This window comes from Panthera onca, chromosome C2, assembly GCF_046562875.1.
Source record: "Panthera onca isolate mPanOnc1 chromosome C2, mPanOnc1 haplotype 2, whole genome shotgun sequence".
In the NCBI taxonomy this organism is placed as follows: Eukaryota; Metazoa; Chordata; class Mammalia; order Carnivora; family Felidae; genus Panthera; species Panthera onca.
Genome location: NC_138347.1, coordinates 95,224,515 through 95,247,683, shown reverse-complemented (window position 1 = coordinate 95,247,683; position 23,169 = coordinate 95,224,515). Strand labels below are relative to the sequence as shown.

The 23,169-nt window shown below is 37.5% G+C and overlaps 1 long non-coding RNA gene across 1 annotated transcript in view; it reads left to right on the top strand.

Annotated features, from left to right (window-relative positions):
* The window catches only part of LOC132683378 (uncharacterized), a 67,771-nt gene that overhangs the window by 26,954 nt on the left and 17,648 nt on the right, over positions 1 to 23,169 (top strand). The window lies entirely within an intron of this gene.

Sequence of the window (23,169 nt, the reverse complement as noted above, 5' to 3'; positions counted from 1 at the left end):
AAAAAGATATGTTATAAAAGAAGTAATTCATCAGGAAACATAATAATCACAATTGTGTATGTGTGTAACAACAGAACTTCAAATCATGAAATAACAATTGATGGAATTAAATGGAAAAATAGACAACTCCTTAATTATAGTTGGAGATTTTAACACATTTCTGTCAGTAATTGATAGAATTTTTTAAATCAGGAAAGACATAGAAGATCTGAATAACTCTATTAACCACATTTACCTAACTGACATTAAGTGGAACAATACACAACAACTGGAGAATACACATCCTTTTCCAGTGGACATTGCTAAGTTTACCAGGATAGAATGTATGCTGGTCCATAAAACAAGTCAATAAGTCTCCAAGCATTGAAATTTCACAGAATATACTTTCTGACGAGAAAGCAAGTATATTTAAGACCACTAACAAGATATACAGAGTAATCCAATTACTTTGAAATTAAATAACACATTTTGAAATAAGCTGTGGGTCAAGGAAAAAATTTCAAGGGAAATTAGAAAACATTTCAAAGTAAATGTTAGTGAAGACGAAAAATATCAAAAATTGTGGGATGCAGATAAAGGTACTTAGAGGGAAATTTGCAGTCTTAAAGGCTTATTTTAGAAAACAAGAAAGGTCTAAAAAAATAAATAAACAAAGGTCTAAAATCAGTAACCTAAGGTTCTGTCTTAAGAAGCCAGAGACAGAAGAGCAAAGTAAAACCAAACTAAGTAGAAGAAAAGAAGAACTAAAGACTGAAGTAGAAATCAATGAAATAGAAAACATAAAGACAATATAGAAATTTCATAAAGCCTCAGTTTGTTCTTAGAAAAGATCAACAAAGTTGATAGACTCCTATCTAGACAGATTTAAAAAAAAAAGAGACCAAAATCACCAATAGGAGTAATCACTACAGACTCTAAAGAAATTAAAAGGCTAATTAGAGAATTAAAAAAAAATTTTTTTTAAGTTTGGTTATTTATTTATTTATTTATTTATTTATTGAGAGGAAATGAGCATGAGCAGGGGGTGGACAGAAAGAGAGGGAGACAGAGGATCCCAAACAGGCTTTTAGCTATCAGCGCAGAGGTAAACAAGGGGCTTGATCTCATGAATGGTAAAATCATGACCTGAGCCAAAATCAAGAGGCAGACGTTTAACCGACTGAGTCACCCAGACACCCCAGAGAAAGTTTTAAACAACTTTAAAGCAATGCATTTGACAGCTTGGAGAAAACAGACTAATTCTTTGAAAGATAAAACTTACACAAATTGACACATGATTAAATCTATTAAAGAAATAGAATTATTAAAAACCTTCCCACAATAAAAAGTGAAAGCCCAGATGGTTTTATTATTTAATTTTCTCAAGCATTTAAGAAAAGATATAAAACTAATCCTAACAAACAAACTCCTTCAAAAATAATGGAGTGACTACTTTCCAATTTATTTTATGAGGCCAGCACAACCTAATACAATACCTAACAAAGACCTTACAAAAAAAGAAAATTACAGCTCTATATCCCCAATAATCATAGCAAAAATATCCATAATAAACAATTAGTGAGTCAAATCCAACAATACATAAAGAAGATAATACATTGTGACAAGTTAGTTTTATTCTAGGATTAAAAGGTTGGTTTATATTTGAAAATCAATGAAAGAAAGCATATTAACAGAAAAATGGGAAAACTATATTATTATTTCAATAGATACAGCAAAAACATTTGGTAAACTTCATTCATTACTAGTAAACACTCTCAGAAACTAGAAATAGAAGGGAACTTGCTCACTCTGATAAATGGAATATATGAAAATGGCATATATGAAAAAATAACAGTACTGCTTAATGGTGAAATATTGAATGCTTTCCCAAAAATTAAGAACTAGGCAAGAATACTCATTCTCATTACTTTATATTCACTCTCTCTAAGGTCGTAGCCATTTCAGTAGGGCAATAAAAAGCAGTAAAAAGCATAAAGATCAGAAGAGAAAACCTGTTATTTTGTTGTTGTTGTTGTTTTGGGCAGATGACATGATTGTTTATATAGAAAATCTCAAGGTATTTATAAGATAACTATTAGCAAAATTTCAGGATACAAAGTTAATATACAAAAATCAATTGTATTTTTGTATATTATCTTAAACTACTGGAAAATAAAATAAAAAGTTAATTTCACTCACAATAGGATAAAAAAGTTAAAATACTTAGTAATAAATTTAATAAAAGACATGCAAGTTATTTTCATTGAAAACTATGAAACATTGCTGAGAAAAAAGGATGACATTATATGAAAATATATACCATGTTCATGGATTAGAAGACTCAATATTGTTAAAATGTCAATTCTTCCCAAACTGATTATAGATTCAACACAATCCTAGTAACAGTTCCACTATGCTTTTGGTAGAAATTGACAAACTTTTTCTAAAATTCACTTGGAAATGAAAAGGATCTAGAATATCCAAAGCATCTCAAAAAAAGAACAAAGTTAAAAGACCTAACTACTTAAGTTCAATACTACTATGAAGCTATGGTAATCCAACTGTATGGTATTGGCATAAGAATTGACATGTAAATCAGAGGACAGAATAGAGAATTAGGCTTACACTTATAAGCTATTTGATTTTCGACAAAGATGCCAAAGTCATCTGATAGGTAAAGGAAAACATTTTAACAAATAATTTTGGGAAGATGGTGGCGTAGGAGGACGCTGGGCTCACTGAGCATCCTGCTGATCACTTAGATTCCACCTACACCTGCCTAAATAACCCAGAAAACCGCCAGAGGATTAGCAGAAAGGAGTCTCCGGAGCCAAGCGCAGACGAGAGGCCCACGGAAGAGGGTAGGAAGGGCGAGGCGGTGCACGCTCCACGGACTGGCGGGAGGGAGCTGGGGCGGAGGGGCTGCTCGCCGGCCAAGCAGAGCCCCCGAGTCTGGCAGGCAAAAGCGGAGGGGCCTGACGGACTGTGTTCCGACAGCAAGCGCGACTTAGCGTCTGGGAGGTCATAAGTTAACAGCTCTGCTCAGAAAACAGGAAGGCTGGAGGACAAAGGGAGGGAGAGCTGCTGAGCCCCCAGACGGCAGAGCTCAGTTTGGTGGAAAACAAAGGCGCTCGCCAGCGCCATCTCCCCCGCCCATCCCCCAGCCAAAATCCCAAAGAGAACCAGTTCCTGCCAGGGAACTTGCTCGCTCCGCGCAAACACCCAACTCTGCTTCTGTGGAGCCAAACCACCGGCAGCGGATCTGACTCCCTCCCGCTGCCACAGGGCCCCTCCTGAAGTGGGTCACCTATAAGCCTGCCCCTCCTGCCCCCGTGCACCTTGCCTACCCACCCCAGCTAATACGCCAGATCCCCAGCACCACAAGCCTGGCAGTGTGCAAGTAGCCCAGATGGGCCACGCCACCCCACAGTGAATCCCGCCCCTAGGAGAGGGGAAGAGAAGGCACACACCAGTCTGACTGCGGCCCCAGCAGTGGGCTGGGGGCAGACATCAGGTCTGACTGCGGCCCCGCCCACCAACTCCAGTTATACACCACAGCACAGGGGAAGTGCCCTGCAGGTCCTCACCACTCCAGGGACTATCCAAAATGACCAAACGGAAGAATTCCCCTCAGAAGAATCTCCAGGAAATAACAACAGCTAATGAACTGATCAAAAAGGATTTAAACAATATAACAGAAAGTGAATTTAGAATAATAGTCATAAAATTAATCGCTGGGCTTGAAAACAGTATAGAGGACAGCAGAGAATCTCTTGCCACAGAGATCAAGGGACTAAGGAACAGTCACGAGGAGCTGAAAAGCGCTTTAAACGAAATGCAAAACAAAATGGAAACGACGACGGCTCGGATTGAAGAGGCAGAGGAGAGAATAGGTGAACTAGAAGATAAAGTTATGGAAAAAGAGGAAGCTGAGAGAAAGATTAAAAAATCCAGGAGTATGAGGGGAAAATTAGAGAACCAAGTGATGCACAAAAGAGAAATAATCTACGCATAATTGATATTCCAGAGGAGGAAGAGAGAAGGAAAGGTGCTGAAGGGGTACTTGAAGAAATTATAACTGAGAACTTCCCTGACCTGGGGACGGAAAAAGGCATTGAAATCCAAGAGGCACAGAGAACTCCCTTCAGACGTAACTTGAATCGATCTTCTGCACGACATATCATAGTGAAACTGGCAAAATACAAGGATAAGGAGAAAATTCTGAAAGCAGCAAGGGATAAACATGCCCTCACATATAAAGGGAGACCTATAAGACTTGTGACTGATCTCTCTTTTGAAACTTGGCAGGCCAGAAAGGATTGGCACGATATCTTCAGTGTGCTAAACAGGAAAAATATGCAGCCGAGAATCCTTTATCCAGCAGGTCTGTCATTTAGAATAGAAGGAGAGATAAAGGTCTTCCCAAACAAACAAAAACTGAAGGAATTTGTCACCACTAAACCAGCCGTACAAGAGATCCTAAGGGGGATCCTGTGAGACAAAGTACCAGAGACATCGCTACAAGCATAAAACATACAGACATCACAATGACTCTAAACCCGTATCTTTCTATAATAACACTGAATGTAAATGGATTAAATGCGCCAACCAAAAGATATAGGGTATCAGAATGGATAAAAAAACAAGACCCATCTATTTGCTGTCTACAAGAGACTCATTTTAGATCTGAGGACACCTTTAGATTGAGAGTGAGGGGATGGAGAACTAGTTATCATGCTACTGGAAGCCAAAAGAAAGCTGGAGTAGCCATACTTATATCAGACAACCTAGACTTTAAATTAAAGGCTGTAACATGAGATGAAGAAGGGCATTATATAATAATTACAGGGTCTATCCATCAGGAAGAGCTAACAATTATAAATGTCTATGCGCCGAATACCGGAGCCCCCAAAGCAAACTTATTGATAAGAATGTGGTAATTGCAGGGGACTTAAACACCCCACTTACAGAAATGGATAGATCATCTAGACACACAGTAAGTAAAGAAACAAGGGCCCTGAATGATACATTGGATCAGATGGACTTGACAGATATATTTAGAACTCTGCATCCCAAAGCAACAGAATATACTTTCTTCTCGAGTGCACATGGGACATTCTCCAAGATAGATCATATACTGGGTCACAAAACAGCCCTTCATAAGTTTACAAGAATTGAAATTATACCATGCATACTTTCAGACCACAATGCTATGAAGCTTGAAATCAACCACAGGAAAAAGTCTGGAAAACCTCCAAAAGCATGGAGGTTAAAGAACACCCTACTAACGAATGAGTGGGTCAACCAGGCAATTAGAGAAGAAATTAAAAAATATATGGAAACAAACGAAAATGAAAATACAACAATCCAAACGCGTTGGGACGCAGCGAAGGCAGTCCTGAGAGGAAAATACATTGCAATCCAGGCCTATCTCAAGAAACAAGAAAAATCCCAAATACAAAATCTAACAGCACACCTAAAGGAAATAGAAGCAGAACAGCAAAGGCAGCCTAAACCCAGAAGAAGAAGAGAAATAATAAAGATCAGAGCAGAAATAAACAATATAGAATCTAAAAAAACGGTAGAGCAGATCAACGAAACCAAGAGTTGGTTCTTTGAAAAAAGAAACAAAATTGACAAACCTCTAGCCAGGCTTCTCAAAAAGAAAAGGGAGATGACCCAAATAGATAAAATCATGAATGAAAATGGAATGATTACAACCAATCCCTCAGAGATACAAACAATTATCAGGGAATACTGTGAAAAATTATATGCCAACAAATTGGACAACCTGGAAGAAATGGACAAATTCCTAAACACCCACACTCTTCCAAAACTCAATCAGGAGGAAATAGAAAGCTTGAACAGACCCATAACCAGCGAAGAAATTGAATCGGTTATCAAAAATCTCCCAACAAATAAGAGTCCAGGACCAGATGGCTTCCCGGGGGAGTTCTACCAGACGTTTAAAGCAGAGATAATACCTATCCTTCTCAAGCTATTCCAAGAAATAGAAAGGGAAGGAAAACTTCCAGACTCATTCTATGAAGCCAGTATTACTTTGATTCCCAAACCAGACAGAGACCCAGTAAAAAAAGAGAACTACAGGCCAATATCCCTGATGAATATGGATGCAAAAATCCTCAATAAGATACTAGCAAATCGAATTCAACAGCATATAAAAAGAATTATTCACCATGATCAAGTGGGATTCATTCCTGGGATGCAGGGCTGGTTCAACATTCGCAAATCAATCAACGTGATACATCACATTAACAAAAAAAAAAGAGAAGAACCATATGATCCTGTCAATCGATGCAGAAAAGGCCTTTGACAAAATCCAGCACCCTTTCTTAATAAAAACCCTTGAGAAAGTCGGGATAGAAGGAACATACTTAAAGATCATAAAAGCCATGTATGAAAAGCCCACAGCTAACATCATCCTCAACGGGGAAAAACTGAGAGCTTTTTCCCTGAGATCAGGAACACGACAGGGATGCCCACTCTCACCGCTGTTGTTTAACATAGTGCTGGAAGTTCTAGCTTCAGCAATCAGACAACAAAAGGAAATCAAAGGCATCAAAATTGGCAAAGATGAAGTCAAGCTTTCGCTTTTTGCAGATGACATGATATTATACATGGAAAATCCGATAGACTCCACCAAAAGTCTGCTAGAACTGATACATGAAATCAGCAAAGTTGCAGGATACAAAATCAATGTACAGAAATCAGTTGCATTCTTATACACTAACAATGAAGCAACAGAAAGACAAATAAAGAAACTGATCCCATTCACAACTGCACCAAGAAGCATAAAATACCTAGGAATAGATCTAACCAAAGATGTAAAAGATCTGTATGCTGAAAACTATAGAAATCTTATGAAGGTAATTGAAGAAGATTTAAAGAAATGGAAAGACATTCCCTGCGCATGGATTGGAAGAATAAATATTGTCAAAATGTCAATACTACCCAAAGCTATCTACACATTCAATGCAATCCCAATCAAAATTGCACCAGCATTCTTCTCGAAACTAGAACAAGCAATCCTAAAATTCATATGGAACCACAAAAGGCCCCGAATAGCCAAAGTAATTTTGAAGAAGAAGACCAAAGCAGGAGGCATCACAATCCCAGACTTTAGCCTGTACTACAAAGCTGTCATCATCAAGACAGCATGGTATTGGCACAAAAACAGACACATAGACCAATGGAATAGAATAGAAACCCCAGAACTAGACCCACAAACGTATGGCCAACTCATCTTTGACAAAGCAGGAAAGAACATCCAATGGAAAAAAGACAGTCTCTTTAACAAATGGTGCTGGGAGAACTGGACAGCAACATGCAGAAGGTTGAAACTAGACCACTTTCTGACACCATTCACAAAAGTAAACTCAAAATGGATAAAGGACCTGAATGTGAGACAGGAAACCATCAAAACCTTAGAGGAGAAAGCAGGAAAAGACCTCTCTGACCTCAGCCGTAGCAATCTCTTACTCGACACATCCCCAAAGGCAAGGGAGTTAAAAGCAAAAGTGAATTACTGGGACCTTATGAAGATAAAAAGCTTCTGCACAGCAAAGGAAACAACCAACAAAACTAAAAGGCAACCAACGGAATGGGAAAAGATATTTGCAAATGACATATCGGACAAAGGGCTAGTCTCCAAAATCTATAAAGAGCTCACCAAACTCCACACCCGAAAAACAAATAACCCAGTGAAGAAATGGGCAGAAAACATGAATAGACACTTCTCTAAAGAAGACATCCGGATGGCCAACAGGCACATGAAAAGATGTTCAACGTCGCTCCTTATCAGGGAAATACAAATCAAAACCACACTCAGATATCACCTCACGCCAGTCAGAGTGGCCAAAATGAAGAAATCAGGAGACTCTAGATGCTGGAGAGGATGTGGAGAAACGGGAACCCTCTTGCACTGTTGGTGGGAATGCAAACTGGTGCAGCCACTTGGAAAAAAACAGTGTGGAAGTTCCTCAGAAAATTAAAAATAGATCTACCCTATGACCCAGCAATAGCACTGCTAGGAATTTACCCAAGGGATACAGGAGTACTGATGCATAGGGGCACTTGTACCCCAATGTTTATAGCAGCATTCTCAACAATAGCCAAATTATGGAAAGAGCCTAAATGTCCATCAATTGATGAATGGATAAAGAAATTGTGGTTTATATACACAATGGAATACTACGTGGCAATGAGAAAAAATGAAATATGGCCTTTTGTAGCAACGTGGATGGAACTGGAGAGTGTGATGCTAAGTGAAATAAGCCATACAGAGAAAGACAGATGCCATATGGTTTCACTCTTATGTGGATCCTGAGAAACGTAACAGAAACCCATGGGGGAGGGGAAGGAAAAAAAAAAAAAAAAAAGAGGTTAGAGTGGGAGAGAGCCAAAGCATAAGAGACTGTTAAAAACTGAGAACAAACTGAGGGTTGATGGGGGGTGGGAGGGAGGGGAGGGTGGGCGATGGGTATTGAGGAGGGCACCTTTTGGGATGAGCACTGGGTGTTGTATGGAAACCAACTTGACAGTAAATTTCATATATTAAAAATAAATAAATAAATAAATAAATAAATAAATAAATAAATAAATAAATGAATAAATAAATAAATAAATAAATAAACATTAAAAAAAACAAATAATTTTGGAATAACTAGATATCCATATAGAAAAATTAACTTTCATGCTTATTTCATATTATAAACAAAAATTTATTTTAGATAGATTGTAGACTTGTGCATAAAAAGTAAAACTATAAAGATTTTTTTTGAAATTCAAATAACTTTTATATAAATTGACAAAAATTCTTCAAACTAAAACTATAAAGATTTTAGAAGAGTATCTGTGATTTGTGAATAGACAAAGGTGTTTTGGGCAGAACACAGAAAAGCGATAACCGTAAGAGAAAAAAAATGTGTAAATTGGACTTCATCATAATTAAAAATTGCTCATCAAAAAAACACTAAGAAAATAAATAATATAGCCATAGAATGAGACAAAATATTCACAAAACAATATATTTGATAATGTACTTGAATCCAGAATACAGAAATAAGTCCTTTCACTACATCATAAAAAAACACAGACAATCCAATGAAAATAGGTAGAAGATTTGAGCAGACATTTCATGAAGGAAGATACGCAAATGTCAGGTAAGCATATGAGAAACCAAAATCTGGGTGCTAGTTCTGTTATTGCTGCTGCAATATCTTTGTTTAAATGATTAGTGGACAGAACTAAGGAGTTATTTCTTTGTTTCTTTTTGTAAGATTTTATTTTATTTAAAAAAAAATTTTTTTTTACGTTTATTTATTTTTGAGACAGAGAGAGACAGAGCATGAACAGGGGAGGGTCAGAGAGAGAGGGAGACACAGAATCTGAAACAGGCTCCAGGCTCTGAGCTGTCAGCACAGAACCCGATGCGGGGCTCGAACTCACGGACTGCGAGATCATGACCCGAGCCTAAGTCTAAGTCGGACGCCCAACCTACTGAGCCACCCAGGCGCCCCTGTAAGATTTTATTTTTAAGGGTCTCCTGGGTGGCTAAGTCAGTTAAGCGTCCGACTTCAGCTCAGGTCATGATGTCATGGTTCGTGAGTTTGAGCCCTGCATCCGGTTCTGTGCTGACAGCTCAGAGCCTGGAGCCTGCTTTGAATTCTGTGTATCTCTCTCTCTCTCTCTCTGCCCTCCTCCACTTGTGCGCACGCTCTCTCTCTCTCAAAAATAAATAAACATTAAAAATTTTTTTAAAAAGGTTTTATTTTTAAGTAATCCCTATAGCCAACATGGACCTCGAACTTAACAACCGAGAGATAAAGAGTCACATGCTCCACTAACTGAGCCAGCCACTCACCCCAGAAGTAACTTTTTTTCTCCTCGAACTTAGAACCCTGAGATAAAGAGTTGCATGCTCTACCATCTGAGCCAGCCAGGCACCCAGAAGTAACTTTTTTTTTTCCTTAAAGCATGAATTAATATTGATAATTCTAATTCAAGCGTAACATTATAGCATTTTTCCTTAGCTAGTTATATTTGATTTCTGTATTTCTTTGCTCTTCCGGTGAAATCTTGGTTCCTAATTTTATGAATACATCTGTTCATTTGCTTAATTTTATAATTACATAAAAAGTTTCAGAATTACAATACCATGATTACTAATAATATACAAACTAAGTAAAATTTAAAATTTCTTATTTTTAAACGTTTATTTATTTTTGAGAGAGAGAATGAGAGAGACAGCATGCACACACACTGGGGAGGGGCAGAGAGAGAGGGAGACAGAGGATACTAAGTGGGCTCTGCGCTGATGACAGAGAGCCCATTCGTAGGCTTGAACTCAGGAACCACGAAGTAATGACCTGACCTTGGCTGCTTAACTGACTGAGCTACTCAGGTACCCCAAGTTCGAAATTTCTTTTTCAGTTCTTTTTGTCTTTGAGATATAGCTCACCAAGGGTGTACAGAATACTTGGTGAAAATCTGCTTGCATCAGTTTGCTTTATAGCTAGGTTAATTTATTTGTTTCTCTTTAATAATTAATGTCAAAAGAATGATGGAAATAGAAAATCATTTTGCAATTTCTAGTATAGTTAACTGATTCGAGTAAGGCGTGCCAATGTATGTCAAAACCTTTGTGTAAAAATTTGTTGGAGTGAAGATATTCATTTGGTCTCAAGGTAACTCTCCACTTACGGCATTAATTATGTGGGGTAAAATTTGCAGTCACCACTTTAACCAAGTTGATCAAACTTGGCAACACCAATAGAAGGAGAAGCTGACCAGTAAGTTTTCCTGAAGAGATGCGATAAAAACTACACAAAGTCACCTATGAAGTATTCAAAATGTTTACTATGAACTTAATCATGGGGGTAATGATCAGACAAATCCAGAATGTGGGACGTCGTTCTAGATTAGAAGAGACCTCAGAAACAACAACGAGTTGAAAAGCATAAGTCTTGATTAGATCTTGGATTAAAAACAGAAATGTTTTACGACAATTGGGAAAATTTGAACATACATAGCATATTGTATGATGATGTAAAATTATTATTAACTTTTCAGGTAAGGTGATGATATTACAATCATGTACAGGAAATCCTTTTCTTAGATTCATGCAGGAAATTTTGGAGCTTAAGTGTTTTTGTGTCTACAATTTACTTTCAAACGGTTCAGTTATGAACACATATAGAAACGGATAAAGCCAATGTAGCAAAACATTAACTATTGGTAAACATAGATGATAGTATAGAGGTGTTTACTTTAGTATTCTTTCAAGTTTTATGTATGTGTGAAATTTTTTCAAAAAGCAATTGAAAGTAGAAAAGAAGGAACCAGGACTGTTGGGGAGGGGCAATCTGAGTTATTGTCACCAGGTGGTGCTGGTGCTTTTCAAATAAAAGCTAAATAAAGAGCTGAACAGTCTATGTTGACAATTAATTGGATATTTATTTAGGAAAAAAGTTGGGTGTGTGTGGAGGGGAACTATAAATCCAGTTTTTTAATTTTTCCAGTTTTCACTCTTGCATGATTTTCACTGCTTGCATGATTTTATTCTATGTAACTTGAAGAATTTCTCTATACATTTTCTTTCCTCACAGTCTGCCTCTTTACCTGCCCCTTTCCTTTTTCAGGCCCTTATTTACTTCTTCTACGACTACTACAATACTTCCCTCTACCAGATGCCTCTGTGACCCACATTGCTGACACACTAACCTTCCTTCAGCATATCTCTCCCCTTCATTAGCTCCCCATTTCCCTACAAATAGTTTCTACTTCTCAGCAATGTGTTAAAATTTGATTATCAGTCTGCTTCCCCAGTACATCTCTCATTATTGCCTTGCATTAACTGTACTCATGGGACACCTCAATTGTTGCCGCCCACACCCCCTGCCTTTGTTACGAATGTCACACACTTTCTTGCCCTTGGTCCTTTTGCTTGGTATGTCTCCATACCCAAGATGCCTTTCTGCCCCCTGCCAGTCAAAGTCTGACCTTATCCTCATCAAAGTCCAGATTAAATACAGTTTCCTTTATATAAACCTCCCAAACATCCTATTCAGAAATATTTTTCTTCCCACAGCATTTTGTAACTTTCTTATTGAACTTATCGTATTTTGTATTATATAATAATTATGTGTGAACACTAAATTGTAAATACTTTCAAGGTTGGTGGTTCATCGTTATAGTCTCCACATTGTTTTTAGTACTATGTGGCATTCACTGAACTTCAGTGGAATTGAATTTCAGGATTACTCGAAGTTAGTTTACAGTAGGGGTGACAGTACTGACTAATCACCACCAATTGCCGGCCTTACTCTGGCTTTCATTTCACAGATACTCAATGAGGAGCCACTATAGTGAGAAACCAATCAGGATGAAGAATGTCCATGGCGTGTCAACACCCACTAACCAAAAAATTCATTAATTCAAAGTAAAATTCCCTTCAATTTAACAATATATGTCAAAACTCAAACTTTTGCATGTCATTTGATTCATTTATCCATCTTTTAGGTATGTGATAAGAATGCTCAAAGATTTGCTTTAAGAATATTTGGAAGGGCATGTTTATAAAAGATAAAAATTGGAAGCAGCCTAATTACTCCAACAACACCGTTGGTTAAACAAATTCTAATACGCTTGTACAATGGATTACTATGGACCCATTAAAGATGATGTTAGATAATAATGCTTAGTGACATGGAAAGAGGTTACAATGTATTAAGTGGGAAAAAATTACAGAATAGTGTTGACATCACAATGCCTTTTAATGGAAGAAAAAATATGCATTGAAAAAAGACAAAATGATGGCAGAGATATTTCTAGGTTTGGAGACTGAATGTTTTCAAATTTCTTTGTTGCTATCTTTTTAAAAGTTTTACCAATTGAGCAGCAGTGTTAAAAAAGCAATAAGGAAAGTTCGTTTTCAAGAATTACAAAACAATTATATACTAAAATTTATTCTATTGTATCCATAAAATTCAGTAATACATGAAGGAATTTCAAGCTCTAACACTATTCCTTGGGCTTCGCATAGAACCAAGGGACACTGAAGGTCAAATGATGATACAAGGGAAGACAATATTAGAAGTTAGAACAGGTAAGAAACCCAGGCAGAAAAAAAGTGAGGGCTAAGGAGTATGATTACCATGCTCTGGAACAGACAGTCAGGAGTGCAAGTAGGAGAACATAGAAATTAAGCAGGTACCAAGATTGTAATGTAGCAGAAAGATAACTGCACTTAGAAATCTGGGTCCGGTATTCAGTATTGTTTAGTATTATTGTCTACGAGGTAGGTGATTTTGAGTAAAAAATTTATATTTTTAAGGATCATAAAATGCTTTGATGGTATTTTTATTTCCATTTTACAAGTGAGTAAAATGGCCCTCAGAAAATATAATTGAAGTCCCATATACATGTAAGCTGAGGTTTCTCAACATTAGCACTTCTGGCATTTGGGGCCAGATATACTTTTGTTATGGGGAGCTGTCCCGTATGAACAGGTAAGTTAGTAGGGGACAATAAGTGATGATGCCAATTTCAAAAAAAGAAAGAAAATTGCTCAGTGAGAAGGAAAGCAAGCAAGAGTGATTCTGTAGGTCATCAAGAAACTAGAAATAATATGCCATTTTACACAAAAGCTCCCTAAACACTCAGTACGTATCTTGCCAAGGAGTACTCTCCCCTGTGGGTGATTCGAGAGAACTTCAGTGTCTGTAGTTGGCAGGCATATGCCCCAAATCTATTCAAGTCGCCAAACCACCAGCAAACAGAACATGATTGCTGATTTTATGTCCAATCTTCGTCAGAAAGGGGCCTCATATCTTTCCTGTCTATACAGAGATGGGTCCCAGGGTGGGTGGACCTGGTTGTTTATATGACTCCAAGATGTAGAGATATGGAGCTGCTTATCTGCTGACTACCTCATGCTGTCCTTTGGAGTGTCAGACCCACCACTTTCTGTTCCTTCTCCCAGTCTTGGTCATCAAACCTCAACCCTTTCCACAAATAGTTGGAAAAAGGGCCAGTTTTCAATGACTTGCAGGCACACCCTCTTTCAAACATGCTCCCCTCCTTTTAAACAAAACAAAACAAAACAAAACAAAACAAAAAAAAACCTTCCTAACCATTACTTGTATCAGTTGACAGTTGAAATCTTTTACAAGGGCCAGCAGCCAGCATTGCTCACCACCTTTTTCCTTCTCTCTTACCCTACTCCCCTGTCTCTCTCCACCCTTTCTTTCTTGTTACAGCCAAGGAATAAATTAAGAAGGTGGCGGGCACCTGGGTGGCTCAGTTGGTTAAGCATCTGACTTCGACTCAGGTCATGATTTCATAGTTCCTGGGTTTGAGCCCCATGCCGGGCTCTGTGCTGACAGCTCAGAGCCTGGAGCCTGCTTTGGATTCTGTGTCTCCCTCTCTCTGTGCCCCTTCCCTGCTCACGTTCTGTCTGTTTCTTTCTCAAAAATAAATAAACATTAAAAAAAAAAAGTAGTTGGAATCTTGGCATAACATTTTTCAGAAGTTGCCAAATCTGGTATCATTGGAGGGGATAAATAAGAACTAAGGAACACTTCTAGAAAATATATTTTGCCTGGTTTTTGTTCATATTTTCCCATAAAACATGTAGTTCTAGGCAAAGAACAATCACTGCCTTACACCTGTTTATTTATTTTTTATTTCTACAACTAGCACTCATTTTTCTCTTTAGTGGTACTTGTTATTATGAAGGATTTGTTATTGCTTGCTTGTTTGTTTGTTGGGTTTAAATCACTTCATAGGAGTTAGTATAATTATTACAATGCATGGGGAAAGACAAAACCATGAGGAGATTCACACCAGCACAGTATCCTCTGAATATGTCAAGTTTGGGTAGGAAAAGTCTACTGTGCCTTTGATTCCACTTTGAAAAAATATTTCCCAAGAGCCACCCCTCCCCTTACAACATAATGAATCATACAACCTATGTATGAACATACAACCTATGTATGGTATTTCAATTAAAGTAGTGGGGAAAAGAGATAATTGAGTACATGAGTAGAAGTTGCACCCATTCCTTTCTAACTATTTATACAAGTAATTCATTTGTATTTAGCAAAAAACAAAACAAAAGCCCCAAACCTTTATTTTTCCTCTTTCTAAACATAATACAAGTTCATTGTGGAAAATTGAGAATATAGAGATCAATGAAATAGGAAAAAAAACTTGACCTGTAAACAATAAAAATGTATCTCTAATTCTGTAACAGAAAAAAAATTATTGCTATTTAATGTTATAACACATCCTTTTAGTGATGTTTATGTATATATGCCATTTAATTTTTTCTTTTTTCTTTTCTCACATGAGCAAAAAGTGGGTTTAGTGGTTAATTTTTTAAAAAGTTGAATGCATCGAGAATGTGTTTCCATGTCATTAACTATTATTTTTCAACATCATTTTTTAAAAAGTTTATTTATTTTGAGATGAAGAGTGAGAACCTGTGGGGAAGAGGCAGAGAGAAAGGGGGACAGAAGATCCAAAGCAGGCTGTGCACTGAAAGCAGAGGGTCCCATGTGGGGCTCAAACTCATGAACCCTGAGATCATGATCTGAGCCGAAGTTGGACTCTTAACTGACCAAACCACCCAGGCATCCCTCAACATCATTTTTAACAAAAGTCCAATATTCTACTGGGTGAACAGATAGTAATTTATTTAACTAATCTCCTATTGTTAAAATAGATGTATATTTAAAAAAACATATATGTATTAGTAAGCAATGTACAATAAGCATAAAGCAATATGGGATATGCTTTTTAAAACACTTCTAGTGTAGGTGTATCTGTTTCCTTTTAGTCTTCATTCTAGAATCTAGTTCTGCAGTAAGACCTGACGAAATTTAAATTGTAAAACAATGGGATGTTGCCATTGATTCATTATATCTTTTACTCACTTATTCAACAAAATACTCATTGACTGCCTACTCTGTGCCAGGAACTGTGCTAGATATTCAAGATATAATGATTAAGAAGGTAGAAATAGTCCTCATTCTGAAGAAGTTTAGTTTGTGTGGGAGAGACACAATAAGTAATTACAATAAAGTAATTGGATAGGTGCCATCACAGAGGAAGTACAAACATCCAAGGGAGCATAATAGAGAGGTACTCTGGGGAAGGAGTGGTTAAGTGAAAATGTTGACATTGCATGAGAATTCTCTGTGACATATTCTCATGGTTGCAAAAGGCTTCAAATATCATTTAGTTCAAACCTCCTCTGCTACTGGAATTCTCTGTCAAGTGGTGATCTCATAACACAGGACTTTGCAGTATGGTCAGTGGATTTAGATCTGCATGTGTGATTTGGGACACATTGCTTAAAATCCCTATGCCTGCTTCATCTGTAAAATGGGATAATAATAGTACCCACTTAAAGGTGTGGTTGTGATAGAAGATATAATATAGGCAAAGCACTTAAAAGAAGGTCTAGCACATAGTGTACATGCAATTCATGTGTACTCAGTTTGTGCAGTGGTCATGTTGATGGGGAACATTTGAATTGTAAGAAAGTCATTCCTAATGACAGGCTGAAATTGGGCCATTGTAGCTTTAAAATTTTTTTTTAATGTTTGAGAAAGAGAGAGAGAGACAGCATGAGTCACGAAAGCGCAGAGAGAGAGACACACACAGAATCTGAAGCAGGCTCCAGGCTCTGAGCTGTCAGGACACAGCCCAATTCGTGAATCGCAAAATCATGACCTAAAATCGTATGCTTAACCGACTGAGCCACCCAGGCGTCTCGGGCCATTTTATAGCTTTTACCTGGAAGGTGTTCTCACCAGAAAAATGGAAGAAATCTCAGGGAGGTAGATTTTGGTTCAATTTAATGAACTAGTTTTCAACATAGAGCTAAAAGAAATGGACTGCTTCAGGAGGGGTGATTAAAATAACCACACCTCTTTTTGGTTGCAGAAATTTCCTTGGATAAAATTCAAAATAGCAGATATCTGAGCTTATCTGTACTACAAATGGACTCTGAAATGCATTTGGAAAGCACGTGAACACAGACACATTAAACTTTGAATTTGTACTAAGTAACACTGTTATTGGCAAGCTCAACTCTAAATTACAGATTTGCATCAGAACATGAGCGTATTATCTTGCATTTAATTCCACAAATGAATTAATATTCCCACAACATTCAGATTAAATTTGGCTCTGTAACAGAAAATTGGGAGCCACTCTCTTTTGCTGTTTTTGAATCAATCAGTATTTGTGGTGAAATTTAAATTATGGCATTGGCAATCAGAACCAGCCTTCTACCAGAGACCCCTCAAATTATTTTTCCTGCAATAAAGAGACATTAAAAACAAGACAAAAGGAGCCATTTTATATATTTTTTAATAACCTTGTTTCCAAGGTTTAAGTGAAATAAATATGCCTACTGTTGAGAGAAATTCTCACCATGGGTTTCCTAGTATGAAAGTTTTATGACAAATTTTAAACTAATGGAAACAACTACGCTTTGGAACAGAATGTGAGTGGGAATTGATGAGTACTTATCAGTTTTGAACTGATTTACAATTCATGAAGCCTGTAGATGACAGAAAAGAATGACTACTGCCTGAGGCACATTGGTGAAGGTCACAGGAGTAATTCATAGAGGTCAGCGGTGCATGAGGTTTCTGAATGGAGCCTAGCAGGAGCCTGCTGTTACTGCTGCAGTGGCCATTCGATAACAGGGAGGGGCTGATTGTGTGGCCAGTCTCATCTCTTCACATATAGTATTTTCATGTCCTTCAAGATATAATCTGTCTTGTACAACCGAGAAGTTTATTCTTTGAGGATGTTATTTACGTTGGATTATTTCTACCAAAGAACTATGAAGGGATTTACATTTGAAAATTAGAACTGGTGTCATAGAATATATTGTGTTTTTTTCTCCTTTAAAAAACGTGTGGGTCTTCTGCTTTTAGATGAGTTTACCAACTTTGAAGGGGCAATTTTGGGGGGCTCATTTGAATTCAGAACTGACTTCCTTAGTTTCCTCTTGAAATTACTTCCACTTCTCACTTCTCAGTGAAGGTCAGTATTATCTATTCAAGCCAGAGAGGCTCAAATCTGAGTCTCAAAACTGTAGTATCTCTGAGGCACCTAGGTGGCTCAGTCAGTTAAGTGTCTGACTTTGGCTCAGGTCATGATCTCACAGTTTATGGGTTCAAGCTCTACCCACCCTGGTTGGGCTCTGTGTTGACAGCTCAGAGTCTGGAGCCTACTTTGGATTCTGTGTTTCCTTCTCTCTCTGCCCCTCTCCTACTCGTGCTCTGTCTCTCTGTCTCTCAAAGATAAATAAATGTTTAAAAAAATTATGAAAAAAAAAAGAAAAAAAAACCTGTAGTATTTCAGAATTGGAAGGGACCTTAAAGAGTCTCTAGTCCAATCACTCATTTAACCATCATCTAATTAGGCTTAACCATTATCTTAAAGGCTTAACCATCATCTAATTTGTGATTCCTCAAGTATTTGAGCATCTATTCAATACTAGTCACAGTATTTATTCTTCTGAATAATAGTTTCTGCCAGATATTGAGCATCTCTGGAAACAAAGATTTAGTCATAACAAGATACAGCCTGCCTTAGAGACAGGAACATTTTAATATGATGTAGCAAGTACTTTGCAGAGGTAATGCAGAGAACTGAGGAAAGAGAAGAAGGGTGCCTAGCCCAGAAGAGGCTCCAAGAAGGGAAGATGTCTGATTTCTGAGAGTAGGGAACACTAGAACTAAGTCTTGAAGGATGAATAGGAATGATCAGGTGACTGACAAATGTGTGTTCCAGGTAAGGAAACTGTGAGGGCAAAATCCTCGAGGGAACAAGTATATCTCTCTAAATCTTGGTTTCCTTTTCAGTAATATTGTTTATAGGAATAAAGTTGTTGTGAAGAATAAATGAGAGAATATTTATCTTTATAAAAGACATAGTAAGTGCTCACCAAGTTATTATTATTATTATTATTATTATTACAACTACTATAGTAGATCAGTGCAGACCAGATGACCCTCCAGGCCCATAATTCTTGCCTGATAAATATACAAACATATCTATAGTAGGAATGTTCCAATCTGAAATCATTTCAGAGCCTAATGCTACTAGACACTTAAATCATAACAACTCCCCTCACTTTCTAAGAACCATATTGGTTTAGCTTCCCTTCGTGTTAGGTCAGGTCGACAGGAGTATACATCCAGGTTACCTGACAACTCTGTTTCCTCATGTAAAATAATTTACCACTCTGATATTATGACCAGTGTCTTATTAGTTTGGCAGTAACACTGATTTTAACACTTAGGTCTCATAGTCCTTCCTCAATTGACTAAAGAGAGTGGTGGGTCATCTCTTGCTTTCAAGACATCAAATGCACTGGTCTTTGCTCAGATTTCAGCTGTCCTTCCATTGGATCCAAAGTTTGCCCTAATCTAAACTGGAAGAACCCTCAACTCTGAAAAAAAAAGGTCTCTGAGGCAAACAACAGAACAGCTCTTTAGCCATATTCTGAATGAGGATTTACATTTCTTTGGTTGGAAATGGTTATTCCAGGGGTGCCCGGATGGCATAGTTGATTAGGCATCTGACTTCGGCTCAGGTCATGATCTCACAGTTTATGAGTTCAAGCCCCATGCTGGGCTCTGTGGTGACAGCTCAGCGCCTGGAGCCTGCTTCTGATTTTGTGTCTCCCTCTCTCTCTCTCTGCCCCTCCCCTGCTCATGCTCTGTCTCATAAATAAATAAACATTAAAAAATTATTTAATAAAAAAGAAATAGTTATTGCATTCCCATGGACAATCTTATGGTTTGAATTTTTCTTTGATGAAAATAGAGGTGGCCAATCATCTACCATTACAGCTTCCCTAAGAGATTTATATACAGAAGCCATCTTTTAGGAGAATACACATTGCTTTTTTAGGAGTTACACATTGCTGTATAACTTTGACCCTGAAAGTCCTGTTGACCCCAAGACATCCTGGTCTTGCTAAACCAGATGAACTGTGAGTGAACCAGGAAGACTCCTTTTGTCTTTCTAGCCTAAGGCCAAATCTGAATAGGCCTTCATTGCCTCTTTCTCAAAGCCCATACCCCATAGTTGACCTTTGAGGTAAAACCTCAAAGGTTTTACCACAATGATGACAAGAAAAAGCAAGAGCAGGTGAATTGCTGAACCCCATAGTAGTATTGGCTTTATCTCCCCACCTCCAGGCCTCTTCAGGAGAGGGGAACCCTCTAAAAGCAGGACTCAGAACTATCCACACCAACATCCTGGAAGAGAATAAAGCTAAGGTAGCTAAGAACTGAGAGAAGGTGGAAAGAAAGCCATAACCCCCATAGAGCCCTTCATGCCAAAGCAAGGTCTTTTACCTTCTGACCCACTGAAAGCAGTATCTCCTAACAACATACCCTTAGAGTGTCCCGTCCAATGCTCCTTGAAGGGAGGATAAAATTGTGTTGAATGGTGGTCGAGATGGGAGAGAGTAGAGGCTGGGATGGTGCTTGAACAACCCCAGAAATTGGCTTGTGCCACAAATAACTTGTAAAGGGCAAATAAAGTCATCTTACCCACTCTTGAAATTCACAGATGAGACAGAGTTCAGCATATCATGCGAGTGAAGAGCAAGGACTTTGGAGTCAAACTACCTCAATTTGAAATCCAAGTGGCCTCATACATTTACTTAGCCTTCCTTTTGCCTTAGTTTCCTTATTTTTAAAATGGTGATTATAATAACAGTAGAGTTTAGAATGGCTAAAAATGTTGGGGGAAGGAGGACATATAGTGGTGGCACAGGTTATACAACTAAGCAAATCCAGTTACAGTTGGAGATTTCAATACTTCTCTCAGTAATCAGAAACAAGTAAAGGAAAAATTATCAGTAAGAAAATAGGAGACCCGAACAACACCTGATTGACATTCATAGAAGACATAGAACACAACTAGACTCCACCAGCTGATCCAATGCCAGTTATTAGAGATTTTCTTTGTGTGTAACTTCTAACTTGATAAAAAATGAAAATGTACATAATTGCAGAACCAGTAGAACAATGATTCTTGCTAGCATATATTATATATATATGAGATGAGATGAGATGAGATATATATATATATATATATATATATATATGAGATGAGTTATATACATATATATATGTGTGTATATATATATGTTATATATATGTTATATATATGTATATATGTATATATATGTTATATATATGTATATATATGTTATATATATATATGTATATGTATATATATGTATATATAACATATATATACATATATATATACATATATATATATAACTCATCTCATATTTTTTCCCCTTCTGACTGCTCTATCATCTTTACGTGATTTTGATACTTTCTGCTTTTGGAATGTATATTGTGAGGGACACCTCATTCATCCCTCTCCTGCCCTGGAATGTTGATGGGCAATGGAGGATGGCAGAGATGGGAAGGAGCATCTGGAGAAGGGCACTGAATTCCCCAAAATATTTCTATGTTATTATTTGACAATAATAATGAGGTAGGAGATGACTATGGGCCTTTGGCCATGTTCTCAGGCTATTATTTGTTGTTATTTTCTTGGCTTTCACTGAACTGCTCTGATTTCATCATCATCTGTTTCTTATTCCAGCAAAGTAGGGTTAGATGATGTAATAGTTGTCTAGGACATCCAAGATTGGTTTCCCTAACTACAAAATAGGCTTTTTAGCACCAATTAAGAATAGTGGGACAAAGCAGATCCTATACACAAGGAAATGAAAGTCAAAAATAAAATAAAATCAAATAAAACAATGTGAGAAGAACATGAGATAGTGCAAGCAAATGAAGAAATCTATACTGCAGTGGATGAATCATTGTCCTGACTTCCCCTGGGTGGTGCTTGCTGAAGCCCTCCTGCTGAGATGTGCTTTTTGCAAGGCAGAATTGGAGATGAGTAAATAAGAAGGTGGTTATTCACTTTTATCACCACAGCAACCCACATGTCAGTTCAAGAAAATACTCATGAAGAAAATTCTGTGAGGTTTTGGAATCAGAACCCAAATGACTTTCAAAATTAAAAGAATCAGAATAAGGACAGCACAATCACTTATCTGATGAAACAAGAGAAGGTCTGATGGAGATCATCTTGGCGCATTAGGAAAACAACCTCAGGGCTCCTGCTGACCGGACACTTTTCCCGAGTACTATTAATTATAATGCATTATTAGCTAACTGCAGGCAGCGGACACCTTTTGCATGTTAACTAAAGTGCAGCAGCCATTTAGCTAGTGGGGCCTGCTCAGTCTTTAAAATTGTCTTAATCATTAGTGAATTAGTTAAACTATAACGTTAGCAGATAAAAATAATCACCTGTGTCCCTTGGGAACAAGTCTAAACTGGAACTGGTTGTCAGAGGCTCTGAATACAGACGTTCCTGACTGTGCAGATTGATGGATGACAATCAACACAGTTCCAGACAGAGCCAGCTTCACCTTGTCTCCTCAGGGTTATGCAATATCGTGAGATCATCATTATAGGGTTGATTGCTGCTTCAGAGTGTTGTGGGTGTGTGAAAGGGCAGCAGTACCATGGCCTTTATATTCAGTTCTCAATCATTCAGAGATTGATGATGCAGTTAGCAAATTTTTGAAACTCATGTTCCTTTCAGTGCTCTTTTTGGGCCATTTCACTGATTATTAATGGCTCCACCTGGGGAGGTCTGGAAATAATGCTGAAACTCAATCAAGCCTCCTTGGCAGTTCTGGAAAGAGGTTTTGAGTGTAGCTCAGAGACTGTGAAGAGAAGCTAAAATTGTGCTTTAGGATTATCTCTGGATTCTGTTGATTGGCATATTCCTTTTCTGCTACAAATCACCTAGAGTTAGCAGAATAAACAAGGCTTACATTGTTTGGTTTGGGTTCATGTTTTGATAATTGACCATAGCCAGAAAACATGAAAAAAAAATCTCTCCTCAAGTAACCTGAGAAGTTCATTGCCTTTTATTTTATGCAAATTTAAAAAAAACATTAAATTGATGTTTAAAATTTTATATACAATAAAATTCACTCTTTTTGGTATAGTTCTATGCGTTTAGACAAATATATAGTCCAGGAAACCACCACTACAATCAAGATAAAGAACAGTTCTATGACTCCCC